The following is a 25616-nucleotide window of genomic DNA, read 5'->3' on the forward strand; positions in this document are numbered from 1 at the left end:
TGATGTGACTTGGTTTGGTAGCCGGTGCCTCTGAACTCGGACAGCACCGAATTATTAGTCCTAATTTGACCCGTAAATGAAATCCATAATTTATAGTATTTTAAGTTTTGGTTTTGGTAGCAGTAAAGTTTTAGCATTACTAATAATAATAATAATAATAATAATAATAATCAGTTAGGCCTAAATCATTCAGCGGCTTTTAAAGCCATTAATTCAGGTTGTGGCCAGGTTACAATGCGCAGCGGGGGGGGGGGGGGGTGCAAGCCCTTAATTCCACGCGAGCCAACAGCTCCCTACACTAACTATTACCGTTAACCTCTACAAGTTTTTATGGAAGGGGATGCCGAAAATCCCTTAAGTCAGTGGGGAGAGAACTTTACAAATTCAACGTGGAAGGAGTTGTTCCGAGTTTTCACCCAGTGCCACAACCTGGGATGGAACCGGCTCCTCTTGCTAACCACTCATCCACCCCACCTTTATGTTGCCCCGAACCAGTTTCCTATAGTTTATTTCGCGTCTTAATAATGATATTAACTCAACCCCGTTGATCGATATCTACTTTCCAGAACACCATCCGTTCCATCGAGCACCTCGCGATAATTTTAGTCGGGCACGAGAACCTAGCGGCGAGAAACGCGACTAACCGAAAGCATTTTTTTAAAGGTCCGTCCGTTTTTGGGTCCATTTAACAAACCGCGAATGGGTCCCGGGCCGCTGTCGATGAGGACCGGTCCCCGTCGAAAGGGATTAACTTACCCTCGTCATTAATATTTGGGAGTGTAGCGGCGTGGTGGCCCATTACGAACATTGCTCATTTAAGTTAATGAGTCCTCGCTAAGTTCGACGTCGCGCGCCGCAGCGCCGGCTGGCGGACTGTTTAGCCGCGGAAATCATTAAATTCGCGCCGTTAATAATTTTTGGAGAGTTTAATGAGATTGCCCTTAAATTAACGTTCCTCTCTTTCTCTGACTCCGACTGTTTCGACCAGATTCTCTATTCCGGAGATAACAAACCCCCGGCCGTTGTTTCTCTACTTTCCACTATTTTCGACCCATTGTAGTCCCTCCCGTTTTCGATCGATTAATCGATTGGAAATTGATAGCTTGGTTAATTTTTAATCGAAGCAAACGGCCCCGTTTCCCGTAGACCTTTATTTTAATCGTTTGTCCGTAGACGTCGCTTTCAACAATAGGTGGTTTTATTTGATTTGGACACCTCTGTCCTTTTGACTTTAGGTACGTTCACACTTGGGGCGCTTCAAAATTCTAAGAAGGAATTCTTCTCTTGAAGAGAGATAATTTTTCTCCCCGTAAGAACTCGCAAAAAAGAGTGAAATGTAAAAAGATTCTTCTAAAGATGGCGGCTAATACTCTTTACAGACGAGGCTTATAAACCCGGGTTTAGATCCCGTTTTTTAAACCAGAGCTTATTTAGCTATACTGAAATGTGCTATAAAAATTTAACTTTGGTTTACTGAACCCAGTTTTATTAGCCTCGTCTGAATTGGGTATTACGAGAATCCAACGAACGTTGTAAACTAGCCGGGAGTAGTGGCGTACTCCTGTAATCCCGAGCGTCTGGGAGGCAGAGTTTGTGGTCGGAATACTTCCGCCACGGGTGTCCCAACCCCTGTCCCCACGTATCCCCCCGTTGGCGTGGCCGTAACACATATCTCGCCCTGATTAATCAGATCTTCGCCGGGCTCGAGGTCTTCTCGGACTCAATCAGCCCTTATTTCTTCCTTCTTTGAATAAAAAAAACGTTGTAAACTAAGCCTTTGAACGGAAGAAAACATTTTATTTATAATTTAAAAGGAAGATTTCTTCGGAAATTAATTTACCGTTCTGAATTTTCAGAAATTAATTTTCATCGACAAAAATATCATGTTAATTTTCTTCAGCATCAAGCAAACTGCAGATTAGAATATTAGCTGCCATTTTTATTTATATTATCCCCCCTTTTTGACCTAGTGAGAATGCTCAGAGGCATTCTCACTCTTCTCAAGAGAACTCGTGAGAAAATATTACGTCACTTCCTGCGAGAAGGACTGTCAAAATTTGGAGAAATGAGAATTCTCACTATCAACGGAGGTATTCTTAGAATTTTAACGCAGCCTTGGCGATTTTGGAAGACCAACTAGTCGTGCAACGTTTGTCTTAGAATTTTTCATCTTGTGTACATTGAAAATTCGGTCAATTTTTAACGGTCGAAGAAACGAGCCCTCTTGACTGATAAAAGTTGAAAACTTCTCAAACAAAAGTTGCCGGACGAGTTGAATGCTCGTTTAATGAAAACCCGTCGATGATTAAATTTCGGACAGTAAATAGTTTATTAAACATAGGAGCAACAAACACAGCACCCCAAACAAGGAGAACGCAACCCGTCAAAAGTCGTGCATTTTCTTGCGTACAGTTTTCATTGGTTAGACGCTTTAGCGCTTGCTGCCGTCGGAAGGGGAAAATTCGGAAATTTTCTTCCCCCTTTCCGTAAAACGCTCAGCGTAAAGGTTCGTCCAATGAAATTTGTACACAAGACTGTGTTAGCGTGTTTAAAGGCTAGCTGCGTTCTCCTCGTGTTTGTTGCTCCTAGATTAAACCTAAATCGTTTAGCCTACTTTAAAAGGAACCTTGCGGGATTCTCCGCTTTTGAAAGTACTTTATCAAATAGTTACTCAATTAATCAAATTAAACCCCGTCGATGTCTTTATTTCGGAATGTAAATAGATTCTTTGACTCATAAAAGAATCTCATTTACGACAAAATTTTGGTTAATAAATTGCTACTTTTTGAATGAAGCAAAATTATTTGCATCTATTGATTGCGAATATTTTTAATTACTGTCAGAACAATAAATTTGACTTTATCGCCATTGTCGCTAACTTTTAAAAAGTAAACATTTGTTTTTGGAAGATTAATTGATAAGAAGAATGGTACCATTCTGAAAATTGTTCCCTTCGAGCGATTAATCAAACCCAGACTTTTAAATTGCGTTTCGTGATCTTTTGATACTTTTCTCAGAAGAACCCCTCTTTTAGGTGCAACGTGCCACGCGTAAGTGTGCTTAAGGATAATTCTCTCGGTCCGATGGTTGGACCTTGGTTATCCCAGCCTCCAATTATTTATTTTTGGATGGAAATGACTTTTACCGCAATTAAGTAAGAGGCGACCAGATCCAACTAATTGCTACTCTTTTATTTTTCAACTCTCCTTGTTTAAACCAGATGGAGCTGTGACCGCGGTTTCACCCGCTCGGAGTAATTATTTTTACAGCGAGGTTAGAGTTCATTAAAAATACGCGGGGATGAGAGACGTCGAGATGTAGGCGTACCTGGATTTAAAACGATGATGATAGAAGATTAGTTCAGCCATCCCTGGAAAACGCGTGTGAAGAACGTCGACGTAGCTTTATTGCGCACAGCTTGCTATCGCTACATGTTTGTACCATGGACGAATTCGTCCATGTTTGTACTTACCTGTTTATTTGGTTTTCCGTCGAGCTCTATACTATCGACCCTAAAAATAAAGGGTTGAATCCACGACCATCAACATAAAACGGCGAGCCGGTTGCACAAACATAACTATACTCCGTTGCAGGTTAAGAAAGGAAAAATATCTAGTACATTTGGCGGATAGACTCTAGCACGAATTTCCGGTAAATCGTCGGCGGGAATCTTGAATTTCTACAGCCATGGTAACACCATTGAGTTGGGAATAAATAGAGGTACAACTAAATCTGGCTGGCGCGGGACCAATTTCGTTCAATAAGGAGACTTTATCAACTCTATCGTTCTACCGTGGCGGCATCTGTGCCTAGTGGTGGCAACTATATTGCAATTGAATTTTTTCGCGAATCTGATGCGAAATTGAAATGTATGATTACTCGTAACAAACAAACCTTCGAAGTTGTTTAAAAATAATTTTATATTGTCAACACGATCCTTTTTAACTCAAGTTACGGTGAGTTAGCTAATAATTATTTATTTTTAGGCATATAACTTTACAAAATATAGATGGCGCTACCACCTAATTATAAAGATGAATTTCGTACAGTCTTCTCAGAACAGGTCCCGAAATCGTAATTGTAATTGTAGCAGTATTATTCCCAATTCAATGGGTAACACTAGAGCTGCCTTGAACCCCCGTTTAGGTCGGTTTGAATGCCAGTTTTGACCGCCGACGATAATTGTTGGTTCACACGTGCGAAATCGCTTCACCCTGGTTCGCTTATAGACAAGGCTTAACGTCATTTCAAATTATGAACAGAATTTTGAAAATACTAAAATGTATCCCAAAACAATTAGTTAATCATGTTTACTATACATACAGTAATATTATTTGACATTATTTAGGAATTTATTCCCATTATTTTTGAAAATACAAGTTATTTGACTTCCCCGCCTTGTCGTTTTGAAAGCGATTGCGAACCGACTTGAACGAGTTGCTTCCCGAACCAACACGAAGCGATTATTCAAGCTGGTTTTGAAAACTAGTTATCTAAAACGAAGCGATTTTAGGCGTAAATTGTGAACCTTGCTTAAGTATAGCTACGCGCGTTATATTTCAAAGTGATGATTAACATAGATAAGATTTTAAAAAAAGTTGTAATAACTAAGTGAGGTATATCGAAATAAAAATTCTGTTTTACGAGTTCAGGGTAAGTATAGAACGGGTAATGCCGAGATTACCACGTTGACGTACTTAAACGCGCGATTTGATGATTGTTTAGGAGCATAATACTAAAAATACGCTATAATGAAGCTTAAAAATAATATTCTGCATTAAATATTCATTGATCACTTTCAAATTTAAGCAATAGACAGTTCTTAAAGGGGTTATTATAAAAAGTGTAGTGTAATCGCCATCGCCGAAACATGTAACGCACCTCTTTAAGGGAAATTAAAAGAGTTTTTAAAGTGTACGAAAAATCGTGGTTTTTTTCTAAGTAATTACTAGAACTTCAAGAATTCAACAGAAAATAGGCGAAATTCGAAATTCTCGCCGATGCGCGATGATTTGCCAGAAATTTGTTCTAGTATCTCTCCGCCAAATGCACTAGATATTTTGCCTTTCTGAACCTTTAACTGAGTATAGGAGAGACCTTGACTACAAGCACACAAAAAACAAGCCCACGAACACCAGCAAAAGAAGTCGAGCCCACAAGCACCAACATAAAAAGTCGAGACCGCGAACACCAATATAAAGAGGTGTGCCCGAGAGCACCAACATAAAGAGACGAGACCGCAAGCACCAACACAAATTATTAGACCACGCACACTATAGCAAAAAGTGGCGAAACCATGAATAACTGCAAAAAGAGGCGAAACCGCGAGCCAGTGACGTAGCCAAGGGATGGGGGCACAGGGATTACGTGTATGGTCGTACCTACAAACATTTTTTATTTTAACTTTTTTTAAATGATGTACACCGCCCCCTTTCCGAACCAAAATCCTGGCTACGCCATTGCCCCACAAGCACCAACATGGAAAAATCACCCCGTGAGTACGAATATAAAGAAACCACCCCGCTAGCACCAACAAAAAGAAACCACCCCATGAGCACCAAAATAAAGAACCCACCCCCCGCGCACCAACAAAAAGAAACCACCCCGCTAGCACCAACATAATGAAACCACCCCATGAGCACCAAAATAAAGAACCCACCCCCCGCGCACCAACATAATGAAACCACCCCATGAGCACCAAAATAAAGAACCCACCCCCCGCGCACCAACAAAAAGAAACCACCCCGCTAGCACCAACATAATGAAACCACCCCATGAGCACCAAAATAAAGAAACCACCCCCTGAGCACCAACAAAAAGTAACCACCCCATGAGCACCAACATAAAAGAAACCACCCCCGAGCACCAACAAAAAGAAACCACCCCGCTAGCACCAACATAATGAAACCACCCCATGAGCACCAAAATAAAGAAACCACCCCCTGAGCACCAACAAAAAGTAACCACCCCATGAGCACCAACAAAACGAAACCACCCCTTGAGCACCAACAAAACGAAACCACCCCACTAGCACCAACATAATGAAACCACCCCATGAGCACCAAAATAAAGAAACCACCCCCTGAGCACCAACAAAAAGTAACCACCCCATGAGCACCAACATAAAAGAAACCACCCCCGAGCACCAACATAAAGAAACCACCCCCCGCGCACCCACAAAAAGAAACCACCCCGCTAGCACCAACATAATGAAACCACCCCATGAGCACCAAAATAAAGAAACCACCCCCCGAGCACCAACATAAAGAAACCACCCCACGAGTACCAAAATAAAGAACCCACCCCGCGAGCACCAACAAAAAGAAACCACCCCCGAGCACCAACATAAAGAGGCGAGTCTGGGAACACCAACACGGATTAAAATTTTAGGTTTCCTTATATTAGAGATCCATTATGAATACATTGTGATATTAAAAAAAAAATGTATCCGCGTGCGGTAGAGGCATTCATTACTGTTCTGAATAACGATGTTCTACGCTTTTGGTTTTTGTGACCTACATAAGGGTCTGCTTCGGCGCAAAAAGGAAGAAGGGTCTACTAAGGGTTGGTTAAATATGATTACCTCTTAAAAAAATTAACGTTCTTCCTATTTTTTTACGGCCAACTCCATCGTTTTCTGGAGAAAAAGGGCCCTTGGGCCCCGAAATACCGAAAGTTTCTTTTTTCTCCGTCAGCCATCCTTCGCATCCGCGGGGAGATAAAGAAAGCCACACTTCACGCTAAAGGCGGACACAGACGATCTCGTAGAGCGTACAAACTTCACCTTCCGCCCTACTTTCAATCGAATTGCCCACTAATTGGATTTCGTAACGTAGTTAGGGTAACCGGGTAAAGAAGTAGTCTGCGAAACTATAGCTCGGTGCGCAAATATGGTAACTCACACGTTGTTGATTTGAGGAAATCGAGAAGAAGTAAAATAGTCCTACGATTTGTGGTAATCTAAACTTTATTAGAGAAAGAAAGCGATATAATTCAACTTAGGAACTGTAGCGCCATCTGCGTTAATATCCGTCAACTAAATATGTGAGGAAATAGGAGACGACTATTGAATTTAGGTTGAACTTTCCACTGTTGTGAAAAGAGAATTTTAAATTTCATATATTCAATTTAAAACCCGGTCGGTAGGGGGCGGTACTTATGACCAAAAATTTAAACTATGCACGAAGCCTATATGCCCGGAAGGCCTATTGATCCATGTACGAGATTATTTACCCAAATCGTTAGTTTTTTATTACATACAATAGGCGAAACTATAAAGTCCAGGGGGGGGGGGGGGGCTGAATAGATGTTAGTCACGTGGCTTTCTGGAGAACAGCAGCGCCACCTATCCTAAGAAATACGAACTATTTTGCTAATGAAGATTTAAATTTTGATCGATTCATCTAATTATTATTAATATTATTATTTAAAACATCTTGTAATAGAAAAGTGTCTGCAGTATCTGGAAGGAATATTATTTATTTACCGTTGCACGGCCAAATATTAACACGTCTTTCATCAACTACCATATTTTATAATTCATATTTTATCCAAATTCTTTGTACATAAGAGTTGTAATATTTTGCTACAAGGAAAATATAAAATATTTAAAGTAATTTTCAGAAAAACATTTATGAAAACTAAAATAATATTTTAAAGCTTCCATCACGTGACTTAGACATACATTCCCGCTTTTCAAAACACTCGATTCCGTAGCCCCACCCTAAAATTTCAAACGGTTTCGTCACCCTTTAAGCCTAGCCTATAATCATGTAGGGAAAACAGACTACTCGCTACAAACCTACTTCTACAATTCTACACATTCTCCAAACGTGTTTTTAAGCGCGGATGGCTCAACCTACCTATTTTATCGTCTCTTTTTCAATTAATTTTCGTAACTCTGATAAAAAAAAATATTTACCCTATAATAATATGAATTCTCTAAAGAATACGTAGAAAAATTGGGGCACAGAAATCGATAAAAGTATAAGTCTCGCGAAGACAAGCAAAAAGCGCTTTTTCCCAGACTCTCTCGCCGGTAATAAAATTATACCGGAGAAACTTTCATATAGCTTAGATACGCCCCCTGTTTCCTCTGCCTTTCTGAAAACTCCGAGGAACTACGAATGCGGTGGGGGGAGAGGGAAGGGGGTAGCGAAGGATGGCTTCTGATTTCCAGAAACATTTCGCATATTTATAGTTCACAGAGAGCGCTAGTTTTATTTTCCAGTTTCTCCCAATCGTGCGTGGACACGAAATGGCCGCTTTTAGGGGATCTTTTTAGACCCGTTTGCCATCCATGTGCATGTCTAAAGGATCTGCTGCCTTAAACCTAGTTTTAAAGATCGACCTGTAGGTGGCGTGGTTGGTCTTGGGACTACCGTGATTTTAGATAGTGCGTGGAAACAATAATCTACTGTTGTAAGACGGAAAATGTTCCGTATTTTTCAGAAAAAAATAAAAAAAGTTTTCATTCCATGATTAGTCTAATATTGTTTGAAAATTTGAATAAAGCGGCATTTTCGCCTCATTTTTTCGAATCTAAAAGTAAAACTAAACATCTAGAATAGCTTTAGACTGATTAAAAATGTAACCCTATTTATGTTTTGTAGTATGTTTACTGTTATTAGACATATTACATCGATAAAAAGTTAAAAAAATTAAAAACCCTTAAAAAGTAATTTGTTTCATTTTTCTATTTTTCCGATTTGTGGAAAATGTTTTATTTGAATTTCGAGAATTCCGACCCATTGGTTCTCTGGTATCTGAACCCCGTAACCCTGTTGCCTACGTTATTGCAAAGTCCTGTGCACGGGATATATCTTCAATTAATATCTGGCATTTTCGACAATTCCGACTGCTAGGTTATCTCGTATCTGAACCCCGTTGCCTACGTTATTGTAAAGGCCCGAACACGATAAATTTATTCAATTAATATCTGGCATTTTTTACCATTCTGACCGCCTAGGCAACGGTAATGGTTTCAGCTTTTAAGAGTCAAGAAAGTCAAAAGGCTACTGCGTTGCAAAGTCAAAACGGTTCTATTATTTAAAAAAATTATATAATTTATTTTAGCTTCTTCAAAGCTGTTTTATTGAGAAGTGAGGACACATATTTCATAAATTTGATTGTTTTTAATATAAATTGTTGCTTCGTCTCAATGCCAAAGGTTAGGCTAACATTTAGATCCAAAATTAAAGAGCCATCTATCGTGAATCAGACGCAACGAAAAAAATAGTCGTGTCGTTAAAATGAACGGGCCTTTATAATAACGTAGTCTACGCCTACTTCTTGTTTAAAATAAATAGCGAACACTACCTATATTGAAGTGTTTGACACGGTCTTAAGCCCCGTTTTCATGATCGCGATATTTTGAAGCGAGTAAAGAGAAACCTACGAGTGAGAGCGATTTTCGGAAAATCGCTCTCTTCTAACCAGAGTAGACCTTTTCGCGTCTCGCTAGGCGAATTTGGCGAAACGTTGTTCACGTGATTTATAACGTGATAGGCTTCAGCCAATGAAAGCTCACCAACATAAATTGAAAGGTTTTGCGTCGCGTAACCGTGTTTTACAAACGATATATTATTCGCGTTGTATTTAATTAGATTCCGCAGTTTTTGTCTCGGTTTTTTTGTATCGTGTTTTCTTCAAACTGTTCTGGGGACATTCTTGTGTATGTTTTGAACATACATGGATCATGTTGTCTCATATTTTGAAGCTTAAAAAGAAGAAAACATATAAATTTAAAATATGTTATTATAAGCCTATGTTCATTTGTAGAAAAATTAAAGTTACCAGTGTTTCATAATCTCCTTCCGGGGCTCTATTTTCCCAAATAGGGTTTTTCCATCAGCGTTTTGGAGTAAACCTTCTCTTATTTTTCGCGTTCATGAAGAGTATAATTTGCATAAATAAAAGCTTTTATTAACAACAACAGTTTCAACAAATTCTTCTTTCGGTTAAAGACCGCCATTTTAAATCACCTAGAAATCGCTTACCGAAGTTAAAATCGCTTCAAAATATCGCTCTTGCTTTCAATATTCGCTCCAAAAATCCCTCTCATGAAAACGGGCCTTTATCCTAATCGATACCATACCCGTGTCCATAATGAATTGGTTAATAACTTCTCTGACATATTTTAAGGCAAATCATCTCCTTGGTGGAGAAAATATTTCCCAATGTAAATTATGAGGACTAATTCTCCGAAGAAAGAGATGGCGCAACTAGGGCATCTCCATTTTGCACGCCGAGAACTTTCTCTTTATTACGTCGTTTGTCGCAATTAACGATCCGAGAGAGCGGCAAATTCCTTCTCTGTTTACTTAACCTCTCTCCCGCCCTCCATCTCTTAATTCAAACATTGGCTCTTTCCCGAAGAGGAACTATCCAATATGCAAATTATTCTTCGATTTCTTCACTCTTTTCTTCACGCGCCTCTTTCCCGCATCGTGCCGCTGTGTGTACAAAGGATGGAATATAAAGATCGCTAAACAATGAAACAGAGGTACTTTAAACAAAAGTCGCGCCTTCATAATGAGTACCCGGAAGGTTAGGTTCATACGAGCTTTTAATACTACCCCCCCCCCCCCCCGACCGCCGGGTTTCAACTGTTTTTCCCGCCAAGAATAAAGGCAAAGAAACTTTGGTGGGTGTTTGTACGCGTTGGGTCCATTTGGGTATGATACCTTAAAATTGCGAAACGTTTCCCCCAACAACCAAGTACGAGCGTAAACACTTAAAAACTAAAATTTATGGCGAAAAGCGCATCAACAAATATTGAGTGGTTAATTTTTAATAAAATAAAGGAATTTCGGGAAATCGAAAAGCGCGCGTCCGCCGCGACACCTGGTGAGAAGTCGGTGAGACGGAAAAACAACGTAAAAGAGTGCGTTGCTGAAGACGCGAAAAATTTGTTTTGCACGCGCGGCGCGTTCCAGTTATAAGAGACTTAAGCCTAAATTGCGCGATTTTAAAAGTTGGGATAGTTCGCAAATCACTCATACGGGGTTAGGGGCGCTGGCGGCAGCCCCTAAGATGGCGGCGAAAATTCAAAACCAAACACCTGGCGTTATTTTTCGTTTCAACTTTTTGGGCCAAAAGCTATTTTTTCAAGACAAAATAAGGTACGTGTTAGTATATTGACCGTCTTGTTAATCTTTTGATACGGAAATAAGGCCATATTTGGAAAAGCTTGGCCGTTCCCCTTTAAGCTCAAATCTCCCCCTGCAATCACTCTCAACTGCAAAGCGTGTAGTCAAATCCCAAGGCGAAAAATTATATGAAGGACAATTCAGATTTAAAGGACTTCATATGCATTTGATAGAAATAAAGCTAGCTCCGATTGTATGGATTAGCGAAGATGCAACACGAATAACGAGTCGTATCGAATATGACCCAGAGACTAATCAACAAGGGGATTCACAATGCCTCTATATGAAAAGCATGGCGTGCCTATATTCTTTACTTTTTCCGCTAATTGGAGTTTTGTGTTCTTGGTATTCATGGAACGATGAGGGAGTTCTAGGTCTCAAATCTCTTGAGAAATGTGACAGAAAAAAAATCCAAAAGTAAAAAGAAATAGTTCATATTAGAATGCTAGCTCAATTACTAGTCTGTGGTTGCGAAGCTGTGACGTTTTTAAAAAATGGGAAAGTTATTTTTTATAATCATCTCAATCAAACATAAGAACCATATAATTTGCATTTAATCAAAATTAAATTAACGTACTTTTAGTTAAATAAATTGTGATTACAATGATTTAAATTTATATTCAACCTCTTATATTTTTTAAATCGGGATTACAATGATTAGAACGATTAATAATAATTTTAATACCCAAGGTACCACCTTAGGGCTAAGTTATAGAGCGACTTTTAAAGCCATTAATTCATTTGGCCGGGTTACAATGCGTAGGAGGGCGAACCAATAGCTCCCTACACTTACTTTTACGTTTAAATCTGATTTTAATGATTAGATAGCTTAAAATTGGAATAATTAGATCGTTATATAATGATTAGCCTACAATTAGAATGTCATATAATGATTAGCCTACAATTAGAATGTCATATAATGATTAGCCTACAATTAGAATGTCATATAATGATTAGCCTACAATTAGAATGGTATATAATGATTAGCCTACGATTAGAATGATTAAATCACGTTTCAATTATTAAATCATGATTGAATGATCACGATTAGAATTATTCAATGATTAAATCACGATTAGAATTATTCAATGATTAAATCACGATTAGAATTATTCAATGATTAAATCACGATTAGAATTATTCAATGATTAAATCACGATTAGAATTATTCAATGATTAAATCACGATTATAATTATTCAATGATTAAATCACGATTAGAATTATTCAATGATTAAATCACGATTATAATTATTCAATGATTAAATCACGATTATAATTATTCAATGATTAAATCACGATTATAATTATTCAATGATTAAATCACGATTATAATTATTCAATGATTAAATCACGATTATAATTATTCAATGATTAAATCACGATTATAATTATTCAATGATTAAATCACGATTCAATGATTAAATCATGATTCAATGATTAAATCATGATTCAATGATTAAATCATGATTCAATGATTAAATCATGATTCAATGATTAAATCATGATTCAATGATTAAATCATGATTCAATGATTAAATCATGATTCAATGATTAAATCATGATTACCCTGGTTTAATATTTTACTTTGATTATAACGCACCCAAACGAGAAGTGACCTGCCCCTCGGTTATTTGAGACTGAAATGCTTTTTTGGTGGTTTTGTTAATTTAATATTAAAAAACGAATATAGCGCTATTATTTTATTATGGTTGTCTTATTTCAAATTTAATAAAGAAATTTCTCAAGTTACTTTTTGATAAAATTGGGTTTTCTGGTTGGGGAATATTTATAAAAAAATAATTATCAAATTTGTTTTCATAAAGTAACCTTATTTTACACATTTTGTAATAATTCATTTTCTTAATATGACGAACTTGAGTTTCTGGTTACATTTTTTTTTTAAATTGACGCTGGCAGCTGTACTACTTTGCAATTCTTAAAGCCACGCTTTGTCGAATTCCTAGTCACATTCGTTGCTTGAAAGCAAAAATCACGTAACTTTTTCGAGGATATTTCTTAAAATATTCAAATATTCGAACGAGTTGCGCATACCGAAAGCTAGTGCTCCATAAAAAGTGGAAATTTGCGATTTTCGCCCCTGGTGTCAGAATTCATCATAGAATTAACAATAAAAACTCTTAAAAAGCGAAAACTTCGTAATTCATGTTACGTGGTTTTGATTTTCAGGTGAGGTTCCACAGTTCCTTTTGGTATACAGTAGGCCGTCTTCAGACCTAAATTTAGTTTCGAAATTGGAAAAGACGGCCTTAGAAGATTAAATTTTAAATACGATTGGGCCCCTCTGGCGAATTTCTTTACGGACGATCTTCCGCCTTCTTCTCCAGTTCGCCTTTCTCTCCCTCTCTTTGCGTCAAATCAAATTGATTCTCTCGGCCGCTCACTCTTTTCGGGCCCCAGATTTGATTTAATTTATAGAATCAAAACATCCCACTCTCTCTCCACCAAATCTACTTTGTACGGATTTCGGTATTACGTTTTTATATATTTTTTTATTAGTATATCCAGTTTTGTATTCGGTACTCATATCTATAGTGGAAGGCTGGCGTCATACCTTTCACGATTCAGAATTTCAAGAGAAAAGGTCCTTCGCATTTTGAAAAAGAAATGGCCATATGCGATTCATGACGTTCTTCAAGATATGTTTTGCTTCACGTTTCTAAACGTTTTTCAACGAAAAAGGACCTTTAAGTTTTAAAATGTTTTGAAAGAGAAATGGCCCTAGGCTATTCAGAACGTTTTGAAAGAGAATCGACCCTAGGCGATTCAGAAAGTTTTGAAAGAGAAACGGCGCTAGACGATTCAGAACGTTTTGAAAGAGAATCGACCCTAGGCGATTCAGAAAGTTTTGAAAGAGAAACGGCGCTAGACGATTCAGAACGTTTTGAAAGAGAATCGACCCTAGGCGATTCAGAAAGTTTTGAAAGAGAAACGGCGCTAGACGATTCAGAACGTTTTGAAAGAGAATCGACCCTAGGCGATTCAGAAAGTTTTGAAAGAGAAACGGCGCTAGACGATTCAGAACGTTTTGAAAGAGAATCGACCCTAGGCGATTCAGAAAGTTTTGAAAGAGAAACGGCGCTAGACGATTCAGAACGTTTTGAAAGAGAATCGACCCTAGGCGATTCAGAAAGTTTTGAAAGAGAAACGGCGCTAGACGATTCAGAACGTTTTGAAAGAGAATCGACCCTAGGCGATTCAGAAAGTTTTGAAAGAGAAACGGCGCTAGACGATTCAGAACGTTTTGAAAGAGAATCGACCCTAGGCGATTCAGAAAGTTTTGAAAGAGAAACGGCGCTAGACGATTCAGAACGTTTTGAAAGAGAATCGACCCTAGGCGATTCAGAAAGTTTTGAAAGAGAAACGGCGCTAGACGATTCAGAACGTTTTGAAAGAGAATCGACCCTAGGCGATTCAGAAAGTTTTGAAAGAGAAACGGCGCTAGACGATTCAGAACGTTTTGAAAGAGAATCGACCCTAGGCGATTCAGAAAGTTTTGAAAGAGAAACGGCGCTAGACGATTCAGAACGTTTTGAAAGAGAATCGACCCTAGGCGATTCAGAAAGTTTTGAAAGAGAAACGGCGCTAGACGATTCAGAACGTTTTGAAAGAGAATCGACCCTAGGCGATTCAGAAAGTTTTGAAAGAGAAACGGCGCTAGACGATTCAGAACGTTTTGAAAGAGAATCGACCCTAGGCGATTCAGAAAGTTTTGAAAGAGAAACGGCGCTAGACGATTCAGAACGTTTTGAAAGAGAATCGACCCTAGGCGATTCAGAAAGTTTTGAAAGAGAAACGGCGCTAGACGATTCAGAACGTTTTGAAAGAGAATCGACCCTAGGCGATTCAGAAAGTTTTGAAAGAGAAAAGTCCCTTAAAATGTAAAAACAATTACAACAGGAACAGCCCATCACGTTTCTAAATGTGTTTCAAAAGAAACGGCCATTGGCGAATCATAACGTTCACGTTGCGAAACGTTTTCAATAGAAATGGTAATTGACGTTTCCGACAGTTTCATAACTTAAACGACGCTTCATGTTTCCAAACATTTTCAAGTGTAAAGGCCCCAAACTTTTATAAAACGCTATTATCAAAACGTTTTTCAATTGTAGCGACCTAAGCTTTTCAAAACGTTTTCGAAGTGTAACGGTCCAAATCTTTTCAAAACGTTTTTTTTCCAATTGTAACGGCCCTTCACGTTTCAAATCGTTGTTCAAGAGAGACGTACCTCAAAGACGTTTCAAAACATTGTTTTCAAGTGTAACGGCAATTCACGTTTCAAATCGTTGTTCAAGAGAGACGGACCTCAACGACGTTTCAAAACATTGTTTTCAATTGTAACGGCCCTTCACGTTTCAAATCGTTGTTCAAGAGAGACGGACCCCAAAGACGTTTCGAAACATTGTTTTCAAGTGTAACGGCCCTTCACGTTTCAAATCGTTGTTCAAGAGAGACGGACCTCAAAGACGTTTCAAAACATTGTTTTCAAGTGTAACGGCCCTTCACGTTTCAAATCGTTGTTCGAGAGAGACGGACCTCAACGACGTTTCCAAAAATTGTTTTCAAGTGTAACGGCCCTTCACGTTTCAAATCATTGTTCAAGAGAAACGAACCTTGACGTTTCGAAATTATTTTAAAAATAAGCATTTATTACGTTTCGAAAAATAATTACAAGACAAAAGTGAATAAAATACCCAAACACAATGTACATTCACGCATTGAAACGAAGAATGGCGTTGGCCAAAATCTCGAAGCACCCTGTACAGATCCTTTTATTTCACAGCGGGTCATTTAGTGGAAGGAATTAGCTGTAGTAAATAGTATTAATATAAAAGACATACGTCTTCCATAAAACACTTTGTTGACCCAATATCTGGAAAGGAAAGAGTATCGGTATCACTTCTTGAAAAATTGCTCTCACGGACTCCAGTAGACCAGCCCAACGATTATCTCGCGCTCCCAAAACGACGCCCTTTTTTTGGCAGTGAAATCCCCTTTAAAGCCGCTAGAGGGCCAACGAAATGCCCGTATAGCTTTTAGTAACGCCACCGTCGAAAGGGGGCGTTTCCGTCGTTAAAGCAGCCCCCCCCCCTTTTGGCTTTGTTTCTATATAGTTGGGCTCGTTCCCCGTCGAGTGAACGTCGCTAGTAAATCCTTCCTTCTCTCGGTCTCTCTCTCTCTAATGACCTTCTATGACGTCATCGGCCGCTCTGGTTGTTTCGCGGGGCATGGGCCCCACCCCACTCGAGCCTAGGGTGTTGCCTCCTTATTATTTTAGGGCGCTTTATGAAAAACGGGTCGAAAGTTTCGCCCTGGTTTAGTCACCGACATTTTGGAGGGAGTCGAGAGCGGCGCTTAGCTTAATCAAAGCGCGTATTGTGGCCCCGTTTAAAAGCTGGAACGTTTCCCCACGAGCAACCCTGACCCTGCGGTCTCCCTGACAGATTCCCCTTAAACAAATGCCGCGGATAAAGGGAGTGGTCGCAACTTGGATTCCGCACTATATATAAATGGGATCACCTATTATTTTTTGTGATTTATATATCTGGTCATTTTTTTGGCAATCAAAGAGTTACTCTTTTAACTTATAAATAGAAATAGAATCGATAACAAACTCAACATTTTTGCTAGAGATGTTAAAACTTTTACTAAAATAGCTGTCACTTTACGGTTAACTCTTGTCCTTCTTAAACCGCGTCTTACAAAGTGATACATGTAGATAGTCTGTTTTAGAATGTAAAAAAAACCACCCATGGACTATAATTTAGTTAAAATACGCGAAAAGGTAAAATTGTCCATAATAAAAAGGAGGCAAAAAAAAACTAAACCCAAACAAATTTAAAGTAATGATAAAACTAGTGTTGTTAATTTTCCGAAATAATAAAATGCGGAAAATTTTCCGCAAATCGGAAGAATACAAAATTGAAACATAAGGGTTTTTAATGTATTTAACTTTTTATCGATATAAAATGTCTAATAACAGTAAACATACAACAAAACATTAATAGTGTTACATTGTTAATCAGTTTAAACTAGTCTAGAGGTTTAGTTTTACTCTTAGATTCGAAAAAATGAGGCGAAAATTCCGCTTTATTTAAATTTGCAAACAATACTAGACTAATCATTAATCATGGAATTAAAAAAAATATTTTTCGTAAAATTTTCCGGAAAAAAGGCCTCGGTCATTTTCCGCGAAAAATTTTCCGACTTACAATACTAGATAAAACTTACGAAATATCCGGACCAATATGACAAAAACAAATTAAAATGGAACTAAAATAGCCATAATATCCAGCTGTAGACCGGTTTCGCCCTAGTTGGAGCTGATCAGTTAAACTTTATATCATCGTACATTTCATTCTCCACCAATATCCCCTATTCTGCTTTCCGTTGCTTCGCAACGCGTTTGGAAATTTTTGATGTTGAGCGTTAGCTTCACTTTTTGGTTTAGTTAGTCGCAAGCGCGGTACTGATGAGCTCTAAGTAGGGGGAAACCGGTCTATAAGCTGGAAATTCTGGCTATATTAATTCCATTTCAACTCGTTTTTGACTTGAATATCTATTAGGTCCGAGTTTCGCGTTTTAATTTTGACCTCGAAGATCTATTGGTCCTAGTGTTTCGTAAGTTTTAGCATTACTTTAAATTTGTTAGAATTTTTACCTTTTCACGTATTTACCAAGAATGCTTCGCCATTGAACATTTCTGTAATTATTATTGGTGGTGCCTAGTGGCGAAGATAGACGAGAAGGCGCCAACGTGGCGGGTTTCTTGATTATTGCTGAAATTTAATCAGGAACATATTTACGTCACTGAAAGCGAAGAGTATCCCTTTTGTCTCCTCTAACATGATCTACTACTTAAGATTCTTTTTTAGAATGGAATCTGCCCATTTTGCCAAATGCATAGTGCCATCTAGTAGTAAAATGTATTATTTTATTTTTCCAGAAAAAGTGTATAAATAGTTAATGAAAAGTTCAAATTAATGCTGAATTTAACGATTTAAATGATGAATTATTAATATATTTTAAAATAGTAGATTCTTACGTTTCATGGCTATAAAAACACTTTGAAACAAGTCCCCGACAAATGTAATTTCGCGTTTAAGGTTATTTAATTAAATTAATTAAATTAATTTAATAACAGTTGTGCTATCTGAAACTATAAAATAATCGTGATAATTCAGATATCGGATAGTCTGGATTTATTTATCATATCCGTTGATATGGGTCGAAATTCAAACCAAATAGCTTAACCCGAAATTAATATGAATTCATCGTAAAACGATAGCTTTTAGATGCCTCACTGTTACCGATTTTAAGTATTCACACATAAAATTATTTTATAAAATTTAATTACCGTTTATTTTTATTTGCTTCCGCAATATTATATATCTATTTAACATATAATTAATTATTATCAAATAAAGTTGAGCAGTTAAGATCGGTTACTTGGGATAATGAAACAGATAATGAATAAGATACAGATTTCTTGGTTGGGAGATTTAAAAAATAAACATGAACTGACTCAATGATTACCTTCAGATATGTGAAAATTACTACGTGAATAACCGGAATCATTGGCACTAATTTTAATGTTATTGCAAAAAAACGTAGCACTCTATTCAATTTTCCATTACTTAAAGGTTTCTGCTAGCTACGAGCAACAAACACAGCACCCCTCACAAGGAGTGCATTTTCTTGCGTAAATTTTTCATTGGTTAGACGCTTTAGCGCGTGCTGCCGTCGGAAGGAAAAAATCCGGAAATTGTCTTCCCCCTTTCCGTAAAACGTTCAGAATAAAGGTTCGTCCAATGACATTTGTACACAACACTGCGTTAGCGTGTTTAAAGGCTAGCTGCTACTTGTCTTTGTTGCTCCTAGCAGCTGCTAGAGAGTAAGGCTGATTGTCAACAAAGCCATTATCCCTAACTATAAATAAATATATTCTGGCTTAACTATAAACTGAAACTAAGGATAGCCGTTATCAGACTCTCGTTAGAGCGTTATCTGTACTTGCTTACGGAGCAAAAAACCATAACAAAAGCCTCTCTCGAAAACAGTGTACCATTTGCGTCGGGGAATCGAAGCGGTTCGCCGTTCGGTCGCCGGATCGGGACAGACACTGCGGCGTCCGCTCCTTCGAGTTACACGCGCCCGTTCTTTTTGTCCTCGATTGAACTTCTATCATTTTCCGCAACTTCTTTCTTCCGTCGACTGTACCCTCCGACCCCCTTGCTCCTTCCTTTTTCCGTTCTCCGGCCAAGAAAGCCAGATCCTTCTTCCTTATTCTTCGCTCTTCACTGCACTCACACTACCTCAGAGTAGAAACACCCTAACTCCAAAAAAAGCTATTCTAGACAAAATTATACTATCTCGTCTCGACTCGAAAAGTAACCGAAATTTTACCACTACAATAACGCCGTCTTTAAATTACTTTTAATAATTTTTTTATTGATTTTGTTTTACGAATTAAAATAGTGTTGTTAATTTTCCGGAAAAATAAAATGCGGAAAAATTTCCAGAACATTTTCCGCAAATTGGAAAAATTAAAAATTAAACATCAATTACTTTTTAAGGGATTTTATTGTTTTTAACTTTTTATCGATATAAAATGTCTAATATCAGTAAACATACTACAAAACATTAATAGCGTTACGTTGTTAATCAGTTTAAACTAGTCTAGAGGTCTATTTTTACTTTTAGATTCGAAAAAATGGGGCGAAAATGCCGCTTTATTTAAATTTGCAAACAATATCTTAGACTAATCATGGAATGAAAACTTTTTTGTATTTTTTCGGAAAAATACGGAAAATTTTCCGGATAAAAGGCCTCGGTCATTTTCCGACTTACAACACAAAATTAAAATAATAACGTTGTCTTATCTATGATATAATGTTAATATCGATGTAGTTAGTACATTTTCGCCCTCAGGTAGGGTTAGACGCTCTCCCCCCCCCCCATTGTTTCTTTCGCTGGTAGCTATTGATTTCCTTGTTGTATTTTCTGTAAAGGTTCTTCTGAAGGCGAACTACATTGAGGTTCGCCTTCCTTTTTAGTTTAATGGTCGCTGTACAAAGGAAAACTAAATTCGAAGGCCGCTGCTGCTCGATAAATGCAAGATTGTAAATTAAAGGATTCTTAGCTGGCGGATATGCTTGAGTCGTTATTGCTCTAACGAGATTCTGATCTCCCCCCTCCCCTCCGACTTTTTAAAGCTTCCAAAGAAAGGTTTTAAGAACCAAAATAAAAATGTAGCAATTTTGGAATTTTTCATCGTAAAAATGTTACTGAATTAATTTGACCTACAACGCCTAAGTCAGTAGACTTTGTCTCGGAGTCAAAGTACATGTAGTTTTCATCTAATTACCTTTCGCGACTACCTTTTAGTCTTTACCAAATTTATTACGTACCCGTTTGGTTAAGTCAACTCCTTCCAAAATATTTAGTTCGGATTATTAATAATGACGTTTAAATTAAATAAAAGCGATAAAGTACCCCCTAATGTGGCGTAGCGCCATATTGTAGCATTGTCGATTGTTAGCTCACATTTAGTTGTGAAATAATTAGAATAAAACATACAGGGTGTTTCAAAAGGTTATGCAAAAATTTGAAGGAGTTGTAGGGGGTGAGTTGAGAAGTATGCCTGCTTTTCCCCCATTTTCCTACTATTAATTAAAAGAGCGCCAGAGTGCTTCAAAGTGTGGCCTACTAGCCCCTGGAAGTACGCCGTAACAAACGCAAAACCAAGCAGCAGGGACTTTAAATACTGTTTAAGTTTACTTTTTTACGCTGGTTACCTCGGTTTGTTTACAAAGTTCTTATTTACCTATCACACGAAAACAAACCTCCATGTTCGCGTTTCCCTGCTGCTTGGTTTTGCGCTTGTTGCAGCCTACTTCCAGGGGCTAGTAGGCCACATTTTGAAGCTCTCTGGCGCTCTTAAAACTCATCGTAGGAAACTGGGAAAGAAAACAAGCACACTTCTCAACTCACCCCCTACAACTCCTTCAAGTTTATGCATAACCTTTTGAAACTTCCTGTTTATATTCTCAAATATACGTTTTTACTGGCATCCGTAGCGTGTTTTCAACATCATTTATTCATTTTGATGGTTCAAGTATTTCATTTTAAAACGACTACCTCATACGGATAATTCATTATTCACAACAACGACGCGGGAATCAATCAATTGATTATTTTTCCCTATAGCACGAGTATATACAATATCATTTCGTTTTTAAATAATCTAACTTATGATTTATAGAATCTTAAAAGGTCAGAGGTAAGGGGAGATCCTTTATCAAGAATCCATCAGTATCCGTTTTGGCATTTTAGATAAAAAGTTTAATTTAAAAATAAATGCACCATTATTTTAAATCGGGATGTTCTTTAAGTGATCGATTTATAGCATTCATATATTTATGAATTTTCTTTGATTTCTCTTTACAGAAAATGCGGCTCGTTAGCTGAAATCCGTACCCTCAGACACTTCGAAAGGTAAACACTATTTTCTAATAAAGGTAATTTAAGTAATGGGATCACGCATACGCTGCGTGGGGCGGCAATGTGGTTAGCACTTTCATAACGCAGCTTGTGGGCATGGATTAAACACTAAAGGATGTTCCATGGTCGAAAAACCGGAAATTTATTTTTCTCTCCGCTCTATCCAGGGGCAAACAAACTCACGTGCTTTTAAATAAAGAATGGTATCGAAAAAATAGAAGACGAATTCTAAAAATCACGGTATAAAAGTTCCAAAAAATAACAGATGGCGCTACAAACTCATATCCGGTGCCCCTGGATAGAAGAAAAACAAAAAATAACACCTAGCTAACGAGGACTTTGCCTTAGGAAGCTAGCCCGTGGAACATCCTTTAGTGTTTAATCCATGTTGTGGGTGAAAACTCGGAACACCTACTCCCGCGTTGAGTTTGCAAGTTGTCTCCCCCACTGGTTTAAGGGGTTTTTCTTTGAGTGTCTTCGGTTTCCGCTTTTAATTAAAACTTGTTGAGATTAACGGTAATAGTTAGTGTAGGAGTTGTTGGTTCACGTGGCATAAAGGGCTTTCCACCACCCTCATAAGCAACTGAACCCCGTTACCTGTTGAAAGGCATTAAAAGTCGCTAGATGATTTGGGCCTAAGGTGCACTAGCTGATAATTACCTACGCCACCAGATTTTATTTTACGGAGCACCCAAGTCTTACTAAAAAGAGAAACACGCTCAAGGATAAAAATAAAGTTTAATTTGGCAATATAAAAGATGAATGATTAAATTATAACAGAAAGTTTTGGAACGTGTATTTAACAAACTAACTTTGCTATTAATTGAGCACAACACAACTAAGCCAACATTTTTGCTTCTTCTTGCAAAATTTCATGTTTATGAACCGGCTGCTCTAGTCAACGAAGTCATTGACTGGAAGAGTTGTTTTTTTGTTGTTCACACGAACGAAGAATAGCGCGAAAATAAACTTAATTGTCGTTAAACTTAATGGATTTATTGATAGTTATTTTATTTTATGCATAAAAATTCAAAATAATTACGTAAAAACTAAATACTTAAGACAATTAGCATACGTGGGATTTCAGTGAAGCCTTTGTACACAGGCGGTAAGCGGAATTTCCCAAAATGGCCAATGGCCAAAACAAACGTACAACCCGATTCTACGTTGCTTTGGACAACCATCACAACCAGGATTGTCCAACAACGAGGATTATCCAACAACGTCTTGCCAAAAAAATTGGCTCAAATGTGAATATTTCTTTAGAAGGAGATCAATGCAAAAAATAAGGTTAATCGTATTTCGGCCTTGCATATTTATTTTAATCGAACCCCAAATATAAAAATATCGAAGTTTAATAGTAAGGCGCGCCGTTAGGTGACGCTCTATAATTTCGCTGATACGAAATGGGGTCGCCCTCGTTCCCTCACAATTTAGTTTCGTATTCATTATTAATGGCGCGTTTAAAGGGGTTTGTCTGGGAGAAGGAACCTCCTATCTAATCCATCTTTTAAAATATTATCTGGATCTATATGGACGGATGTTCGCTCAGCTTCCGGATGAGAATCTGCGCAAAGTTCTTTTTTCTAAAACTTAATACGAATTTCATCGCTAATGACAGTGATGGTTCGACGCGCGCATACTTTACCCCTTCCCCTCGTGTTTCTTCCGTGTTTTGTCAGAAATTACGCAACCCGGTCGATCAATTCTAAAAAACTTCGAGAATTCGTGATTACCAGCGATTAGAATCGAAAAACCTCGAATATTGCAGTTTTAAATAGATGGACAATTTGTTCCTTCGTAGTTTTTTCACACAAAAAAAACCAGGCCACCGCTGCCCTATTTGCGATATGGCCCACCAGAGGGCGTTCTTTAATCTATACCAAAGAAGATAAGAGAAAGAGTAGCGGTGGTGGAGGGACAAAATGTGGCCCAGCCCAAATGGTCTAGTGTTCTTTAGGTTAGCCATTCTTATATACCCTTTTCCTAATGTCGCTATATATATCTCTCTCTTTTTTTTAACCTTCTGGGCCATTATCATTCATTCATTGCGAGCCTCGCAATTTGCTAAAGGCTGAAAAAGGAACACGTTACTTCTCTCGCTTTCTCTGGCTGGCTCTCTTAAATGTTCAACTTAATATTTTTCTTTCTTGTTACCGCACTAAAAATAGACGTATGTTAGCGGTACGTGATGTACTTATTTCGCTCGCTAGATGGCGACAGGTTGAAGTCGAATAAAACTCCGTTTTATTTTTAAGAAATCACATTGTTAGACTTCTGTTATTTATTTTCTTCATTAAATGAGCTTTCCCAATCTCTACAGGTTCTCGCTTGAATTTTGCATTTGAAACCCGTTTTTCAATCAAATCGTCGTCAAAGTCTATTATAGAGTTTGTCCATGGACCAAGAATCTAAGAGGACTCACTGTTCAGGCTTTAAAAAGCACGCGTTAATACTGGGAATAGGAAATTTACGGTTAATTTTAGTTCATTGTGGACAAATTTGGCGTCGCTAAAGTCGGTTTCCGACGTAGTTTGGTAGAGAAGCTGGAGCGTTCACGTTCAATTTTGACAAAATGGCGCCGCGTTGTTGTCGGTTAAATGAAGAGGCTTAGTAAGTTTTAAAATTTGTATTTTATAAATTGGTTCTTTAAAAGTTTAAGTAATGGTGTTAAGTAATTTTAACCAGTACAAGCCGAGTATAGCTGAGATTTTTTAATAAAATTCACTGGAATCCATTTCATTTCCAATCTTAAAAATTTAATGAACTAAGCCTAACCTAACTTTCTCGCGCGTACTGTCATAGTGATAGTTGTATAGAATTCTTGAGGTGTTTCAAAGGGGCTGGCGTACTTCAGTAAGCCTTCCTTTTTAAGCCACGCCTACCGTGTCCAAATATCGGAAACAGTGAGTCCCCTTAGTTTCTTGGTCCATGGTTTTTACTACCACGACTCTATGCTGCTAAAATGGAAAAATTTATTCTTCCATATTCTGGGTGCACAAGCTTTAAAAATTTCGTGGTTTTCATAAATTTTTTATTTAGAAAATTACTCTGCGCAAGATAAACGCTAATTTTAACCAACTAAGATAATTACAATTTTAAATCGATTCAAACTTTTCGATATCGGCGTTGAATCATTTCGGCGGCGGCGGCGGCGGCGTGAAGGGTAAAAATTTCTCCCCCTTTTGAAAATTTGGAAAAAAAATGTTTTTGAAGGAAAAAAAATCTCAAAAATAATTCGGCGGCTAGATTAAAATTTATTGGCGGCGGCGTCAGTGGCTTGCCATAAAGTAAAGGACTCGGCGGCGGCGGTGTTGAATCGGCGGCGCTAGGCTCTATTCTGGCAGCATTCTCGCGAGTGGGAGTGTAGGCAATCAGGGATAACTTAAAGGAACCTCATATTGCAAAACCATATTAAGGATTTTCAGGGCCCTTAGCATGATGTAGATAGAGGCCCTTTTAGTAACATTAATTGCGAATATATTTTAGATTTACAACACCGTTTTTTATCAAGTAATATAGTTATTGTAGTAAAACCGGATACACGATGTCAAATGTGTTCGCACAATGCTACAAAAGCTCATATAAGATGAATGCAGTTTCGCCAAGTTATATCTGGTCTTTACAACTAAAACTCTTTCGCGGACCCCCGCGAGGCGCCCTTTGGAAAGAGGCCCTGGGCAGGTGCCCTTCGTGTGTCATAAGGATGAATACAATGCGTTCTATTCCTTTAAAAGATATGCTCATTTTCTTTTAGATTATAGCGGTCCACCTCCTCCAAACACGCGATCCATGAGAATGCTGGTTATTAATCCCGAGCGTTGGCTATACCATCCAGAACAAGGGTTTTGCGTCTAGAGTTTGGGCGAATGGTCTTCTTATACCCGTATTTAATTAGGTTTAGAACTATACTCATACCTGCTGTAAAGCACACTAGCCACTAG

At 38.0% G+C, this 25616-nt stretch overlaps 1 protein-coding gene across 1 annotated transcript in view; it reads left to right on the top strand.

Annotated features, from left to right (window-relative positions):
- Positions 1-25616, top strand: part of pHCl-1 (pH-sensitive chloride channel 1) — a 137036-nt gene that overhangs the window by 81273 nt on the left and 30147 nt on the right. The window contains exon 2 of the mRNA XM_090164325.1: positions 21619-21666. The gene's annotated coding sequence lies outside the window, so the exon portion shown is untranslated. The remainder of the gene's footprint in view (positions 1-21618; positions 21667-25616) is intronic.

Source organism: Leiobunum rupestre, chromosome 11 (genome assembly GCF_980474605.1).
Source record: "Leiobunum rupestre chromosome 11, qqLeiRupe1.1.hap1, whole genome shotgun sequence".
Lineage (NCBI taxonomy): Eukaryota > Metazoa > Arthropoda > Arachnida > Opiliones > Sclerosomatidae > Leiobunum > Leiobunum rupestre.